This window comes from Bombina bombina, chromosome 4 (assembly GCF_027579735.1).
Source record: "Bombina bombina isolate aBomBom1 chromosome 4, aBomBom1.pri, whole genome shotgun sequence".
Taxonomy (NCBI): Eukaryota; Metazoa; Chordata; class Amphibia; order Anura; family Bombinatoridae; genus Bombina; species Bombina bombina.
In genome coordinates this window covers 1,027,933,499-1,027,952,143 of record NC_069502.1, presented here as the reverse complement: position 1 = coordinate 1,027,952,143, position 18,645 = coordinate 1,027,933,499, and the positions used below count along the sequence as shown (strand labels likewise).

The following is an 18,645-nucleotide window of genomic DNA, read 5'->3' as shown; positions in this document are numbered from 1 at the left end:
AGATGATTTTAGCAGACAGTAACTAAAATCGATTGCTGTTTCCACATAGGACTGTTGAGATGAAGTAACTTCAGTTGGGGGAAACAGTTAGCAGACTTTTCTGCTTAAGGTATGACTAGCCATATTTCTAACAAGACTGTGTAATGCTGGAAGGCTGTCATTTCCCTTCATGGGGACCGGTAAGCCATTTTCTTAGTCAAACAAACAGAATAAAGGGCTTAATATGGGCTAAAAAACTGGTAGACATTTTTATGGGCTAAATCGATTGCTTTATTTGGGCATATTATTCAGATTTAGGCTAACAATTGGCATTTATAATCTTGAAGAACGCTTATAAAACGGCAGGCACTGTGTTAGACACCTTTTTCAGTCAGGGGGCCTTTCTAGTTATAGACTGAGCCTCATTTTCGCGCCATTAATGCGCAGTTGTTTTTTGAGAGCAGGGCATGCAGATGCATGTGTGAGGAGCTAAAAATCACTGAAAAAGCTTCTAGAAGGCGTCATTTGGTATCGTATTCCCCTCTGGGCTTGGTTGGGTCTCAACAAAGACTATAGCTGGGACTGTATAGGGGTTAAATTTAAAAACGGCTCCGGTTCCGTTATTTTAAGGGTTAAATCTCTGAAATTTGGCGTGCAATACTTTTAAGGCTTTAAGACGCTGTGGTGAAATTTAACGATTCCTTCATACTTTTTCACATATTCAGTAATAAAGTGTTTTCTGTTTGAAATTTAAAGAGACAGTAACGGTTTTATTTTAAAACGTTTTTTGTGCTTTGTTGACAAGTTTAAGCCTGTTTAACATGTCTGTACCTTCAGATAAGCTATGTTCTATATGTATGAAAGCCAATGTGTCTCCCCATTTAAATTTATGTGATAATTGTGCCATAGTGTCCAAACAAAGTAAGGACAGTACTGCCACAGATAATGATATTGCCCAAGATGATTCCTCAAATGAGGGGAGTAAACATGATACTACATCATCTCCTACTGTGTCTACACCAGTTTTGCCCATGCAGGAGGCCCCTAGTACATCTAGTGCGCCAATACTTATTACCATGCAACAATTAACGGCTGTAATGGATAACTCCATAGCAAATCTTTTATCCAAAATGCCTACTTATCATAGAAAGCGTGATTGCTCTGTTTTAAACACTGAAGAGCAAGAGGGCGCTGATGATAATTGTTCTGTCATACCCTCACACCAATCTGAAGGGGCCATGAGGGAGGTTTTGTCTGATGGAGAAATCTCAGATTCAGGAAAAATTTCTCATCAAGCTGAACCTGATGTTGTGACATTTAAATTTAAATTAGAACATCTCCGCGCACTGCTTAAGGAGGTGTTATCTACTCTGGATGATTGTGACAACTTGGTCATTCCAGAGAAATTATGCAAGATGGACAGGTTCCTAGAGGTTCCGGTGCCCCCCGACGCTTTTCCTATACCCAAGCGGGTGGCGGACATAGTAAATAAGGAGTGGGAAAAGCCCGGCATACCTTTTGTTCCCCCCCCTATATTTAAGAAATTATTTCCTATGGTCGACCCCAGAAAGGACTTATGGCAGACAGTCCCCAAGGTCGAGGGGGCAGTTTCTACTCTAAACAAACGCACTACTATTCCTATCGAAGATAGTTGTGCTTTCAAAGATCCTATGGATAAAAAATTGTAAGGTTTGCTTAAAAAGATTTTTGTACAGCAAGGCTACCTTCTGCAACCAATTTCATGCATTGTTCCTGTCACTACGGCAGCGTGGTTCTGGTTCGAGGAACTAGAAAAGTCGCTCAGTAGAGAAACTCCATATGAGGAGGTTATGGACAGAGTTCACGCACTTAAATTGGCTAACTCTTTTATTTTAGATGCCGCTTTGCAATTAGCTAGATTAGCGGCGAAAAATTCAGGGTTTGCTATCGTGGCGCGCAGAGCGCTTTGGCTAAAGTCTTGGTCAGCGGATGTGTCATCCAAGACAAAATTGCTTAACATCCCTTTCAAAGGTAAAACTTTATTTGGACCAGAATTGAAAGAGATTATTTCAGACATCACTGGGGGAAAGGGCCACGCCCTTCCACAGGATAGGTCTTTTAAGGCTAAAAATAAGCCTAATTTTCGTCCCTTTCGCAGAAATGGACCAGCCTCTAATTCTGCATCCTCTAAGCAAGAGGGTAATGCCTCACAACCCAAACCAGCCTGGAAACCAATGCAAGGCTGGAACAAGGGTAAGCAGGCCAAGAAGCCTGCCACTGCTAACAAAACAGCATGAAGGAGTAGCCCCCGATCCGGGACCGGATCTAGTGGGGGGCAGACTCTCTCTCTTTGCTCAGGCTTGGGCAAGAGATGTTCAGGATCCTTGGGCGCTAGAAATAGTTTCTCAAGGTTATCTCCTGGAATTCAAGGAACTACCCCCAAGGGGAAGGTTCCACAAGTCTCACTTATCCTCAAACCAAATAAAGAGACAGGCATTCTTACATTGTGTAGAAGACCTGTTAAAGATGGGAGTGATACACCCAGTTCCAATAAAGGAACAAGGAATGGGATTTTATTCCAATCTGTTCGTAGTTCCCAAAAAAGAGGGAACGTTCAGACCAATTTTGGATTTGAAGATCCTAAATAAGTTTCTCAGGGTACCATCGTTCAAAATGGAAACTATTCGAACGATTCTACCCACCATCCAGGAAAGTCAATTTATGACTACCGTGGATCTAAAGGATGCATACCTACATATTCCTATCCACAAAGAACATCATCAGTTCCTAAGGTTCGCTTTTCTGGACAAGCATTACCAGTTTGTGGCCCTCCCATTTGGATTAGCCACTGCTCCAAGGATTTTCACAAAGGTGCTAGGGTCCCTTCTAGCGGTTCTAAGACCAAGGGGCATTGCAGTAGTACCTTACTTGGACGACATTCTAATACAAGCGTCGTCCCTGTCAAAAGCAAAGGCTCATACGGACATCGTTCTAGCCTTTCTCAGATCTCACGGATGGAAGGTGAACAAAGAAAAAAGTTCTCTGTCCCGTCAACAAGAGTTCCCTTCTTGGGAACAATAATAGATTCCTTAGAAATGAGGATTTTTCTGACAGAGGTCAGAGAATCAAAACTTCTAAGCTCTTGTCAAGTGCTTCATTCTGTTCCTCGTCCTTCCATAGCGCAGTGCATGGAAGTAGTAGGATTGATGGTTGCAACAATGGACATAGTTCCTTTTGCACGAATTCATCTAAGACCATTACAACTGTGCATGCTCAAACAGTGGAATGGGGATTATACAGACTTGTCTCCAATGATTCAAGTAGATCAAAAGACCAGAGATTCACTCCGTTGGTGGCTGACCCTGGACCATCTGTCCCAGGGAATGAGCTTCCGCAGGCCAGAGTGGGTCATTGTCACGACCGACGCCAGTCTAGTGGGCTGGGGCGCGGTCTGGGAATCCCTGAAAGCTCAGGGTCTATGGTCTCGGGAAGAGTCTCTTCTCCCGATAAACATTCTGGAACTGAGAGTGATATTCAATGCTCTCAGAGCTTGGACTCAACTAGCAAAGGCCAAATTCATAAGGTTCCAATCAGACAACATGACGACCGTTGCATATATCAATCATCAGGGGGGAACAAAGAGTTCCCTGGCGATGAAAGAAGTGACCAAAATAATTCAATGGGCGGAGGATCACTCCTGCCACTTGTCTGTGATCCACATCCCAGGAGTGGAAAATTGGGAAGCGGATTTTCTGAGTCGTCAGACATTCCATCCGGGGGAGTGGGAACTCCATCCGGAAATCTTTGCCCAAATAACTCAATTATGGGGCATTCCAGACATGGATCTGATGGCGTCTCGTCAGAACTTCAAGGTTCCTCGCTACGGGTCCAGATCCAGGGATCCCAAGGCGACTCTAGTAGATGCACTAGTAGCACCTTGGACCTTCAACCTAGCTTATGTATTCCCACCGTTTCCTCTCATTCCCAGGCTGGTAGCCAGGATCAATCAGGAGAGGGCCTCGGTGATCTTGATAGCTCCTGCGTGGCCACGCAGGACTTGGTATGCAGACCTGGTGAATATGTCATCGGCTCCACCATGGAAGCTACCTTTGAGACAGGACCTTCTTGTTCAGGGTCCATTCGAACATCCAAATCTGGTCTCCCTCCAACTGACGGCTTGGAGATTGAACGCTTGATTCTATCAAAGCGTGGGTTTTCAGATTCTGTTATAGATACTCTGGTTCAGGCCAGAAAACCTGTAACTAGAAAAATTTACCATAAAATATGGAAAAAATATATCTGTTGGTGTGAATCCAAAGGATTCCCATGGAATAAGATAAAAATTCCTAAGATTCTCTCCTTTCTACAAGAAGGTTTGGAGAAAGGATTATCTGCAAGTTCTCTAAAGGGACAGATCTCTGCTTTATCTGTCTTACTACACAAAAGACTGGCAGCTGTGTCAGATGTTCAAGCTTTTGTTCAGGCTCTGGTTAGGATCAAGCCTGTTTACAGACCTTTGACTCCTCCCTGGAGTCTAAATCTAGTTCTTTCAGTTCTTCAAGGGGTTCCGTTTGAACCTTTACATTCCATAGATATTAAGTTACTATCTTGGAAAGTTTTGTTTTTAGTTGCAATTTCTTCTGCTAGAAGAGTTTCAGAGTTGTCTGCTCTGCAGTGTTCTCCGCCCTATCTGGTGTTCCATGCAGATAAGGTGGTTTTGCGTACTAAGCCTGGTTTTCTTCCTAAAGTTGTTTCTAACAAAAATATTAACCAGGAGATAGTTGTACCTTCTTTATGTCCGAATCCAGTTTCAAAGAAGGAACGTTTGTTACACAATTTGGACGTTGTCCGTGCTCTAAAGTTCTATTTAGAGGCTACTAAAGATTTCAGACAAACATCTTCCTTGTTTGTTGTTTATTCTGGTAAAAGGAGAGGTCAAAAAGCGACTTCTACCTCTCTTTCCTTTTGGCTTAAAAGTATTATCTGATTGGCTTATGAGACTGCCGGACGGCAACCTCCTGAAAGAATCACAGCTCACTCCACTAGGGCTGTGGCTTCCACAAGAACGAGGCTTCTGTTGACCAGATATGTAAGGCAGCGACTTGGTCTTCACTGCACACTTTTGCCAAATTTTACAAATTTGATACTTTTGCTTCTTCGGAGGCTATTTTTGGGAGAAAGGTTTTGCAAGCTGTGGTGCCTTCCGTTTAGGTAACCTGATTTGCTCCCTCCCTTCATCCGTGTCCTAAAGCTTTGGTATTGGTTCCCACAAGTAAGGATGACGCCGTGGACCGGACACACCAATGTTGGAGAAAACAGAATTTATGCTTACCTGATAAATTACTTTCTCCAACGGTGTGTCCGGTCCACGGCCCGCCCTGGTTTTTTAATCAGGTCTGATGAATTATTTTCTCTAACTACAGTCACCACGGTACCATATGGTTTCTCCTATATATATTTCCTCCTGTCCGTCGGTCGAATGACTGGGGTGGGCGGAGCCTAGGAGGGACTATATGGCCAGCTTTGCTGGGACTCTTTGCCATTTCCTGTTGGGGAAGAGAATATCCCACAAGTAAGGATGACGCCGTGGACCGGACACACCGTTGGAGAAAGTAATTTATCAGGTAAGCATAAATTCTGTTTTTAAAATAATTTTCAAAAATAAGCTAAACTGCCGGTAGCAGCTAACTCCACCCCTCTTATTAGTGTTTAGACACAGGCATTGTATTTCAACTGAGTTCACAGCTTCTAGGCATGCTCCAGCAGATAATCCCTATTCACTTTTGCATTTTACCAACAGCCATAAAATAAATTGTGTGGGGGGAGTTAGAGCTTTACAATTCAGAAACTAAAAAGAAAGGGTTGATGGCGAGGCACTGCAGTATAAATTTGCCGGTAAAGTAATTTAAGTACATATTATATTATTTTGTCTCTATCCCAACTTGTTTTATGTCCCTTTAAAGGGACATTATACACTAGATTTTTCTTTGCATAAATGTTTTGTAGATGATCCATTTATATATCCGATAAAGCTTTTTTTTTTTTTAAATAACATTGCACTGAATTTCAGACTCCTAACCAAGGCCTAAAGTTTTAGGAGAATACTGATGTATACCTACTCCAGCTTGCTCCCGTTTGTGTAAGGAGTCGTTTCATATGCAGAGGAAGGGGGAGGGGGGGAGTGTCTGCTTTTGTTGCTATAGAACCACTTTCAGTGGGTTTTCCAGCAAACCTTTTCAACAGTGCTAAACAGGGAGCTTCTAAGTAAGTTTTTAAACGGTTTCATACTGGATTTTTATATCAGTGTTTGTGCATATTATTCTTTATAGTAGAGTCTATTAAATGAAAATTGGTGTATACTGTCCCTTTAAATACAAACATGGAGGAGCCCTGTACTTTAGAATATCAGCAATTTTCAGAGTTAAATTACAGGAATAGGAAACAGCGTAAATAACAAAAGTATATTGTAAAGTTTTTTTTTAACTACATATAACTTAACTTTTTATATTAAAATCTTATACTATTTAATATCCTTTAACACACACATATAAATATCTCAGCTCTCCTGCCTTCTATCTTATCTGTTCCTTGTGAGAACATGAGATGACAACTCAGGAACACGTATCTCTACTCCTTTATTGTTTATTTTTGTTTATTTCGCTACTTAAAGGGATACTAAACCCCCCAAAAAACAAAATTTCTTTCTTTCTTGACTTGATGAGTCCACGGATCATCTAATTACTATTGGGAATATCACTCCTGCCCAGCAGGAGGCGGCAAAGAGCACCACAGCAAAGCTGTTAAATATCACCTCCCTTCCCTCCCATCCCAGTCATTCGAACGAAGTAAAGGAGAGAAAGGAAGCAACAAGGTGCAGAGGTGTCTTAAGTTTATAACATATCAACAACCTGTCTTAAAGGACCAGTCAACACTGAAGATTTGCATTAAAAACAAATGCAAGATAACAAGACAATGCAATAGCACTTAGTCTGAACTTCAAATGAGTAGCAGATTTTTTTTCCAGACAATTTTAAAAGTTATGTTTTTTCCACTCCCCCTGTACCATGTGACAGCCATCAGCCAATTACAAATGCATACACGTACCATGTGACAGCAATCAGCCATTCACAAATGCATACACACGTAGGGGGCTACTTATCAAGCCGTCTACTTTTCTGGCTTCGCCGGCCCAATACGTCCGCCTAAGCTCGCCTACCTTCGCCGCCGCGACCTTGAATACGTTCGCCTAAGTTATCAAATAAAGCTGTCAAAAAGCCGCGGGGCGATGAGCAGCGGACTGTGACAGTTATCACTCATCCGATCTCGCTGCCCTTCGGCTTTTTCCCAGCTTTATTGCTAGCCTGTCACTAAGCACTCACACTAAACTACACTGTTCTATCCCTATACCGGCGCCCCCGGAGCCTCCCGCAACTAAATAAAGTTACTAACCCCTAAACCGCCGCTCCTAGACCCCGCCGCAAGTCTTATAAATGTATTAACCCCTAAACCGCCGCTCCTAGACCCCGCCGCAAGTCTTATAAATGTATTAACCCCTAAACCGCCGCTCCCGGACACCGCTGCCACCTACATTATACCTAGTAACCCCTATCCTGCCCCCCTATACCGTCGCCCTCTATTATAAAATTATTAACCCCTATCCTGCTGATCCCGCACCTCTCCGCAACTAAATAAATAGTTTAACCCCTAAACCGCCGCTCCATGAACCCGCCGCAACCTATAATAAATTTATTAACCCCTATCCTGCCCCCCACTACGCCGCCGCCACTGTAATAAAATGATTAACCCCTAAACCTAAGTCTAACCCTAACCATAACGCCCCCCTAACTTAAATATTAATTAAATAAATCTAAATAAATTAACTCTTATTAACTAAATGAATCCTATTTAAAACTAAATACTTACCTTTAAAATAAACCCTAATATAGCTACAATATAAATAATAATTATATTCTAGCTATCTTAGGATTTATTTTTATTTTACAGGTACCTTTCAATTTATTTTAACCATGTACAATAGCTATTAAATAGTTATTAACTATTTAATAGCTTACCTAGCTAAAATAAAGAGAAATGTACCTGTAAAATAAATCCTAACCTAAGTTACAATTACACCTAACACTACACTATACTTTAATAAATTATTCCTATTTAAAAATAAATACTTACCTGTAAAATAAACCCTAAGATAGCTACAATGTAATTAATAATTATATTATAGCTATCTTAGGATTTATATTTATTTTACAGGTAACTTTGTATTTATTTTAGCTAGTTAGAATAGTTATTAAATAGTTATTAACTATTTAATAACTACCTAGCTAAAAGAAATACAAAATTACCTGTAAAATAAATCCTAACTTAAGTTACAATTAAACCTAATACTACACTATCATTAAATTAACTAAATAAACTACCTACAAAGAACTACAATGAAATACAATTACATAAACTAACTAAAGTACAAAAAATAAAAAAAGCTAAGTTACAAAAAATAAAAAATTAAGTTACAAACATGTTAAAAATATTACAACAATTTTAAGCTACTTACACCTAATCTAAGCCCCCTAATAAAATAACAAACCCCCCCAAGATAAAAAAAATCCCTACCCTATTCTAAATTACATAAATTTCAAAGCTCTTTTACCTTACCAGCCCTTAAAAGGGCCATTTGTGGGGGCATGCCCCAAAAAGTTCAGCTCTTTTGCCTGTAAAATAAAAATACAACCCCCCCCCAACATTAAAACCCACCACCCACATACCCCTAATCTAACCCAAACCCCCCTTACAAAAACCTAACACTAATCCCCTGAAGATCATCCTACCTTGAGTCGTCTTCACTCAGCCGAGCCACCGATGGAACTGAAGAGGACATCCGGAGCGGAAGAAGTTAATCCTCCAAGCGGCGCTGAAGAAATCTTCCATCCGATGAAGTCATCATCCAGGCGGCGCTGAAGAAGTCTTCGATCCGGCCGATGTCATCTTCAAAGAGGCGCTGAAGAGGTCTTCTATCCGGGCGAAGTCATCTTCCAAGCCGGGTCTTCAATCTTCCTTCCGCCGACGCGGAACCACCTTCTTCACCGACGGACTACGACGAATGACGGCTCCTTTAAGGGACGTCATCCAAGATGGCGTCCCCTCAATTCCGATTGGCTGATAGGATTCTATCAGCCAATCGGAATTAAGGTAGGAAAATCTGATTGGCTGATGGAATCAGCCAATCAGATTGAGCTCGCATTCTATTGGCTGTTCCGATCAGCCAATAGAATGCGAGCTCAATCTGATTGGCTGATTGGATCAGCCAATCGGATTGAACTTGAATCTGATTGGCTGATTCCATCAGCCAATCAGATTTTCCTACCTTAATTCCGATTGGCTGATAGAATCCTATCAGCCAATCGGAATTGAGGGGACGCCATCTTGGATGACGTCCCTTAAAGGAGCCGTCATTCGTCGTAGTCCGTCGGTGAAGAAGGTGGTTCCGCGTCGGCGGAAGGAAGATTGAAGACCCGGCTTGGAAGATGACTTCGCCCGGATAGAAGACCTCTTCAGCGCCTCTTTGAAGATGACATCGGCCGGATCGAAGACTTCTTCAGCGCCGCCTGGATGATGACTTCATCGGATGGAAGATTTCTTCAGCGCCGCTTGGAGGATTAACTTCTTCCGCTCCGGATGTCCTCTTCAGTTCCATCGGTGGCTCGGCTGAGTGAAGACGACTCAAGGTAGGATGATCTTCAGGGGATTAGTGTTAGGTTTTTGTAAGGGGGGTTTGGGTTAGATTAGGGGTATGTGGGTGGTGGGTTTTAATGTTGGGGGGGGGGTTGTATTTTTATTTTACAGGCAAAAGAGCTGAACTTTTTGGGGCATGCCCCCACAAATGGCCCTTTTAAGGGCTGGTAAGGTAAAAGAGCTTTGAAATTTATGTAATTTAGAATAGGGTAGGGATTTTTTTTATTTTGGGGGGGTTTGTTATTTTATTAGGGGGCTTAGATTAGGTGTAAGTAGCTTAAAATTGTTGTAATATTTTTAACATGTTTGTAACTTAATTTTTTATTTTTTGTAACTTAGCTTTTTTTATTTTTTGTACTTTAGTTAGTTTATGTAATTGTATTTCATTGTAGTTCTTTGTAGGTAGTTTATTTAGTTAATTTAATGATAGTGTAGTATTAGGTTTAATTGTAACTTAAGTTAGGATTTATTTTACAGGTAATTTTGTATTTCTTTTAGCTAGGTAGTTATTAAATAGTTAATAACTATTTAATAACTATTCTAACTAGCTAAAATAAATACAAAGTTACCTGTAAAATAAATATAAATCCTAAGATAGCTATAATATAATTATTAATTACATTGTAGCTATCTTAGGGTTTATTTTACAGGTAAGTATTTATTTTTAAATAGGAATAATTTATTAAAGTATAGTGTAGTGTTAGGTGTAATTGTAACTTAGGTTAGGATTTATTTCACAGGTACATTTCTCTTTATTTTAGCTAGGTAAGCTATTAAATAGTTAATAACTATTTAATAGCTATTGTACATGGTTAAAATAAATTGAAAGGTACCTGTAAAATAAAAATAAATCCTAAGATAGCTACAATATAATTATTATTTATATTGTAGCTATATTAGGGTTTATTTTAAAGGTAAGTATTTAGTTTTAAATAGGATTCATTTAGTTAATAAGAGTTAATTTATTTAGATTTATTTAATTAATATTTAAGTTAGGGGGCGTTAGGGTTAGGGTTAGGTTTAGGGGTTAATCATTTTATTACAGTGGCGGCGGCGTAGTGGGGGGCAGGATAGGGGTTAATAAATTTATTATAGGTGGCGACGGTGTAGGGGGGGCAGATTAGGGGTTAATAAATGTATTATAGGTGGCGACGGTGTAGGGGGGGCAGGATAGGGGTTAATACATTTAATATAGGTTGCGGCGGGTTCAGGGAGCGGCGGGTTAGGGGTTAATACATTTATTATAGTTGCGGTGGGCTCCGGGAGCGGCGGTTTAGGGGTTAATATGTATAGAGTAGCTTGCGGTGGGCTCCGGGAGCGGCGGTTTAGGGGGTAATAACTTTATTTAGTTGCGGCGGTGTAGGATGGGTCAGATTAGTGGTGTTTAGACTCGGGGTACATGTTAGGGTGTTAGGTGTAGACAGCTCCCATAGAAATCAATGGGATGACTGTCAGCAGCGAACTTGTACTTTCGCTATGGTCAGACTCCCATTGATTCCTATGGGATCCGCCGCCTCCAGGCTGGCGCTTTGAAAACCAGGTACGCTGGGCCGTAAAAGTGCCGAGCGTACCTGCTAGTTTTTTGATAGCTAGCAAAAGTAGTGAGAATGTGCCGCACTTGTGTGCGGAACATCTGGAGTGACGTAAGAATCGATCTGTGTCGGACTGAGTCCGGCGGATCGAAGCTGACGTCACAAAATTCTACTTTTGCCGGTCTCGAGCCTTTGATAACTAAGGCGTATCAGCCTCGCCACAAATACGCTGCGGAATACGCAGCGTATTTGAGGTTGACGGCTTGATAACTACCCCCCTTATTCTTGCATATGCTCAGTAGGAGCTGGTGACTCCAAAAATTTAAATATAAAAAGACTGCATATTTTGTTAATGGAAGTAAATTGGAAAGTTGTTTAAAATTGCTGCTCTATCTGAATAATGAAAGTTTAATTTTGATTGAGTGCCCCTTTAAAAACAAGGCGGGCCGTAGACTCATTGTGTCAAGAAATAAATTTATCAGGTAAGCATAAATTTTGTTTTTTCTAATGACACGATGAGTCCACGGATCATCTAATTACTATTGGGAATCAATACCCAAGCTCGAGTACACAGATGATAAGGGAGGGACAAGACAGGGAACCTAAACGGAAGGCACCACTGCTTGAAGAACCTTTCTCCCAAAAGCGGCCTCAGCCGAGGCAAAAGTGTCAAATTTATAGAACTTTAAAAAAATGTGAAGAGAGGACCAAGTTGCAGCCTTGCAAATCTGTTCCACAGAAGCTTCATTTTTGAATGCCCATGAGGAAGTAACAGCCTTCATGGAATGAGCCGTATCTCTCTCTGGAGGATGCTCTCCAGCAGTTTCATAAGCAAAACGAATTATACTCTTCAGCCAAAAGGAAAGAGAAGTAGCCGTAGCTTTCTGGCCCTTACGTTTTCCCGAGAAAACCACAAACAAGGCAGAGGACTGACGAAAATACTTGGTCGCCTGTAAGTAAATTTTAGAGCACGAACCACGTCTAAATTGTGAAGAAGTCGTTCCTTCTGAGAAGAAGAATTAGGACACAATGAAGGAACCACAATCTCTTGATTAATGTTCCGGTCAGAAACAAATTTAGGTAGAAAACCTAACTTTGTACGTAACACTACCTTATCCGAATGAAAAATAAGGTAAGGTGACTCATACTGTAATGCCAAGAGCTCTAACACTCTACGAGCTGAAGAAATAGCCACTAGAAACAAAACTTTCCAAGATAACAACTTAATATCTAAGGAATGAATAGGTTCAAATGGAGCCCCTTGAAGAACCTTAAGAACTAAATTAAGACTCCAGGGAGGAGTAACTAGTTTGAACACAGGCCTGATCCTGACTAAGGCCTGACAAAATGACTGCACGTCTGGAAGGTCTGCCAGACGTTTATGTAACAAAATAGACAAGGCAGATATTTGACCCTTTAGGGAACTTGCCTATATTCCCTTCTCCAAACCTTCTTTGAGAAATGACAGATTCTAGGAATCCTAACTCTACTCCAAGAGTAGCCCTTGGATTCACACCAATATAGATATTTAAGCGATAACTTATGGTAAATCTTTCTAGTCACAGGTTTACGAACCTGGATAAAATTAAGCGTTCAATCTCCAAACAGCTTCAGAGAAACTAGATTTGGATGAAAGAAGGGTCCTTGAAGTAGAAGGTCCTTCCTCAAAGGAAGTCTCCAAGGTGGAAGGTATGACATGTCCACCAGGTCTGCATACCAAATCCTGCGAGGCCACGCCAGTGCAATAAGGATCACCTACGCCCTCTCCTGCTTGATTCGAGCAATGACTCGAGGTAGAAAAGTAGAGATTCGAGAAAGAAAAGCAAACAGAGGTAATAGGTTCTGCCAAGATGTTATGAGATCCAATTCCAACTGACCCCCTTTGATAATCAGGCTGGAAAACACTTCTGTGTGGAGTCCTCGGGTGAAAGGCCTGACTGCTCAGGAAGTCCGCTTCCCAGAGGTCCACTCCTGGAATGTGGATCACCTACAGACAGCAATTGTGGGTCTCTGCCCACTGAATGATCTTGGCTACCTCTGTGATGGTCAAAGAACTCAGAGTTCCTCCCTGACGGTTGATGTAAACCACTGAGATTATATTGTCTGACTGGAACCTGATGAACCCGGCCGAAGTTAACTGAGGCTAGGCCAGGAGAGCATTGAAAATAGCTCTCAATTCCAGAATGTGTATTGGTAGACCAGACTCTGACTGAGTCCATGTTACCTGAGCCTTTAGAGAGCTCCAGACTGCTCCCATCCCAGAAGTCTGAAATCTGTTGTCACAATCACCCAGGAAGGTCTGCAAAAGCAGGTTCCCTGGGAGAGATGATCCTGAGACAAACACCAAAGTAGAGAATCCCTTGTCTCCTACTGTAATCGCAGAGACAGATCCGCATAATCTCCGTTCCACTGCCTGAGCATGCTTAACTGCAGAGGTCTGAGGTGGAAACGGACGAACGGGATGATGTCCATTGCCGCTACCATCAGCCCATTACCCTCATGCACTGAGCCACTGATGGCCGAGGAGAGGACTGAAGTGCTAGGTAGAATCAAACATATTTGATTTCCTGACTTCTGTCAGAAAAATTTACATTGATGAGGAAACTATTATGGTTCCCAAGAAAACTACCTTTGTAGCTGGAACTAAGGAACACTTTCCCAAATTAACCTTCCATCCGTGAGACCGTAGGAAAGATAACAATGTTTCCGTGAGTGATCTTACTTGTTGAAAGGAAGGCGCCTGAACCTACATGTCATCCAGATAAGGTGCCACTGCAATGCCCCGCAAAGGAGCACCGCCAGTCGGGATCCCAAAACCTTTGAGAAATTTCTGGGAGCTGCGGCCAGGCCAAATGGAAGAGCCACAAACTGAAGAGTTTGTCTAGAAAAGCAAAACTTAGAAACTTGTGATGCTCCCTGTGATGGAAACATGCAAGTATTTGTCCTTTAAATCCACTGTGGTCATAAATTGACCCTTTGGATCAAAGAAAGAATGGGAATAGATTCCATCTTGAAGGACGGCAATCTGAGGAATGTGTTTAGACTCTTGAGATCTAAAATTGGTGTGAAGCTTCCCTCCTTTTTGGGAACCACAAACAGATTGGAATAGAACCCCAGACCCCGTTCCTGCATCAGAACAGGAACTAACACTCCCAGGTCGGAGAGGTTCTGAACACAGTGTAAGAACGCCTCTCTTTTAGTCTGGTTTACAGATAATCTTGAAAGCAGAAACCTGCCCTTGGGAGGAAAATTTTTGAACTCTAGTTTGTATCCCTGGGACACTATGTCCACCGCCCAGGGATCCTGAACATCTCAAACCCAAGTCTGAGTGAAGAAGGAACGGATTGGGGGCAGGTCCTTTTAGATTGTTTTCCCTTGTTCCAATATTTCACACTTATTGTGGTTACAAGGCCAAGTGCCATTTGCTCTTGTAAGCCAATTTGTACTAGGAGTGCTCAAGGTATTTACCTTCTTAATCGGCCTTAGTTTGGAGGGAGCTAAAATATTTTTAAGATCTTTATTCTTTTTATGTAGTCCCTCTAAAAGTAGTCTTGAAGGTATTTTAAAATATTTCAAAGTGTATAATACATATATCCTATACAAGTAGCATTATTAAACTTTTTATAGTTGTAATTGTTTTTTATAATGGCTTTTATAGGAACATCATCTAGAGAGAGTGTCTATACAAGTAACAATATAGTTTATTGAATTTTATTGTTTTCTATTATATGTATTTCAGAGACAGTGTCCATGTAAATTAGTAGTATTTAAAGCTCTTAAAACTATTAACGTCACGAATAACAAGTTAGGGCAATAGACATTGTAGGACATATGCAATGGTATTAAAACCAGTAGAATTTTTATCACCCTATTATAATTTGAGTTACATTTACTGCATAGTAGCAGTTGATGGTTCACTCTGAATGGTAGTTAGAAGATCAATAATCTATTTACCTGAAGTCTGTTAAAAGGCTTTTAACGAACAATAGACAGAGCTATTTTTAACGATTAACGTGATATTGTGCATGAGTTATAATGAAGCCTAGATATCATGAGCTAATTCTAATAAGATTTCACTATATACCACAAAATTCAATATTGTGCTATTTAGTGTTTTCAACATTTATCCAGTTTTGTATTATACAAACTCATTTAATGTAATAAGTAGATAATCCAATATGATGTATAATATGTATTTGTAATGTGGTACTTTTTTGTAATATTCTCATTGGACTGACAAGTATATCATGTTGTCTTTTTGAGAAGGGATGTTCTATAGTAGATTAGGTCTGTGTAATTGGACACTCAACAGCCAATCAGGACCCAGTATGAAAACCGGAAAATTCAGAAAATGCTTATTTAAGTCAGGAGTTCAATTGCACCGTAACCTACCTCTTGAGAAAGTCTGGGCGTCACCAGATGAAACGCGTTGAGGAAGAGGATACGTGTCATCGTAGTAACGCCAGCCAGACTGTCAAAAGCGAACCGGCTATATCTGAGATCTACACACCAGACCGGTGAATTAGTTAAGATCACAGCAGTTCGTCAAGGATACAGTCTTGCAGAGGAAGCTGTTCACGGTGACATTATCACTCATTGCAACATTTTAACTTTTATCTTGTACGTGCTTTTAATATAGCGCTAAATAAATTGTGTTAAAACTTTTACCCTTAAAGGTCTGTTGTGGGCGCAGACCAAGATTTTAACCATAAAACTCTGCTGGCCAGTACGGCAACACCGAAAATCTTAGCTCCCGGTTTAATACTTGAAGGGAAATATCCGTGATAAAGGAGTTGGCCAACTTAAGGGCCTTTATCCTATCCTGGATTTCTTTGAGGGGAGTTTCTGTCCGAATAAAATCAGACAAAGAATCACACCAGTATGCTGTCGCACTAATGACAGTAGCAATACCAATGGCATGAAGTCATTGTAAACCCTGAACAACCTCTCTAACTTCTTATCCATAGGATCCAAAATGAACAACTATCCTCTAAGGGAATAGTAGTTTACTTGGTTAGCGTGAAAATTGCCCCTGTGGGTACCGTCTGCCAAAATTCCTTGATAGCGTATGCTAAAAGAAACATTTTATAATTATAGGTAATGGAGAAAAAAGGGATACCCAGTCTCTCTCATTCCTAGTAATAATCACTGTAGCCCTATCAGGTACAAGAAATATTTGCGCCATGGAGGGCACGTTAAAAAACTTGTTTAGGATTGACTATGACCTCTCCCTTTAGCAAGGGAATTGGGAGGAAAAGCATGGCACTGTATTACTAATAATAAAACAATTTTGGGACACCTGAGGAAAAAATTGCGGTACATTTTGAGCATTGTCAAAAATAAACTCCCAAACAATATTGGCTCAAAAAATTTTTAAATTTTGTGTTACTCAACACATGAGGAACAGACAAGGACTGGCGGACTATATAATAATTAAACAAAACAACAGGGTAGGTATAAGATACAACGCTCAAATCTCAAATGCTATTCCCAAAAGGTAAGTGCACCTCCTAACATCAAACCTAAATAGACAAAGAACAAGGGGATATGGGAACGCGCTGTAAACAACAGCATATGAGAGGTAAAGAACTATATAAGGAATGTGGATTACACAAGAGTATAATAAAAAGTTTATATTTGTTTATAATTGTATTACAATAAGCGATGCCGGCATCTGATACAAAGTAAAATAGTACAATTAAAATAGGATAAGAATCAACATAAAATATAAAACATCAGTGTGTAGTGCTGTAAGTAACTATAAAAATAATAATATGTTGCAAAGTAACACAATGTTAAAATTGAAACAGAGTCAATGTTACCGTCCTTTCACAATCAGGCCAGTGATTAGAGTGTCTGATCCAGCTGTTTATATGAATGCAATGACTTGGAAAATTCCCTCTGCGTTGTTTTTAAACAGAGAAAAGCTTGCAGAATCTTCTGCCTTGTATCCAATGACTGTGAGTTAAATTTCAAAGACACTTTCACAGCCGTATTTGCGGGATGTCCCGTGCTGTGGACCGGTTCCGGTCAGGAGGTCAAAGTGCAGGAGTAATGATAAGCAACGACAGACTTCGTTTCTTTGAAGTAAAAATGAATCAGACTGCTTTTAACAAATGTGGGTCATGGGTGGGAATTACGCATATAGAGTCAATTCATATATTAAAGAGGCTCAATGCACCGCACCTACCGCATATGTAAGTCAAGCAGTTGTATTGCAAGTGAAGTTTGTAACAGCGTCCATATTATTCAGATTCCAGTGCTGGACAGAAGAAAGTAGATCATGGGTATGATGGTATTTCCAAGAAAAAACAACTCTGTGAATTAGAGTTGGTCTCAACCACCTTACCTACTACTTAATTTCACAAGTTATGAGCAAATTTCTACGCGTTTCAGCCTAGTCAGGCCTTTATCAACTATATAATAATTAAAACCAAAGATATATAAGATATCTGCATCTATAACAAAGTCTTAATTTCTAACAGAAATAAATAAGACAAATAGAAAATTTCTCTAAAATTTTATATAGAAAACAACGTTACTGTTGCTTTAAATTTTTAAAAGGTAACTGCTTTATTTTGTGCAAAAACGGAACTGTTTTATTCATTGAACTGAAACCACGTTACTGCTTTATTTTTTACTGTAAAATTAAGGTTTAACACACATCCAACAGCTTCTACCCTCAGCTTTAACTGCTAAGTTTGAGAACCTTGTCGGATTACCGGAAATAATTGCGTTATGAAAACCGGAACCGAAATTAGAGCTGTTGAAATAATGCTAAACCATATTAATTCCGTTTTAACTAACAAAACGGCAAGTAGTCAGATTTCTCTCATACATATTATCGCAATAGAGAAAAGTTTGTGCGCAGCACATAATCCTACCGCCATCCAAGTCCCGCCCATCGTGGGCGTGTACAAACTAACAAGTTAGCCGACATTTTCTGTGAAAACTCAGTAATAAATAAAATAACAGAGTATCACAAACATTGAACCCTTTCTCCTCAATCCCCAGTGCCTGCAAAAGCTGCCCTATATAAACCCTATGTAAGTACATTAGGATTACTATATAGTTCCAGGAAAATAATAAATGCTATATATTTTCCTTAATGAATAAAAGTGCCCAACCTTTTTCTGAGTCCTTTTCTTTCTAGTCCAAGAAAAAATAAAGTCAGCACTTACTTCATAAATCTGCCAGGCAGCAAGGCAGCTCACTAGGTTTGAGAGGTCCTCTCCCTCACATGGACCCGTGGAAAAATAGATAAAGACTGAAAAATCTTACTCAGGTTTCCAGGATTAGGGCAGCATAAATGTATGGGAGGCGCAGTGAGAATTATGTCCCACAAGTTCCTATTGCTCTAAAGCCACCACTGCTCTACTGAAGAGACTGATATGGACTACGGCTACAC

The 18,645-nt window shown here is 40.3% G+C and overlaps 1 protein-coding gene across 1 annotated transcript in view; it reads right to left on the bottom strand.

Annotated features, from left to right (window-relative positions):
• ESF1 (ESF1 nucleolar pre-rRNA processing protein homolog) overlaps positions 1-18,645 on the bottom strand; it is a 149,856-nt gene that overhangs the window by 10,402 nt on the left and 120,809 nt on the right.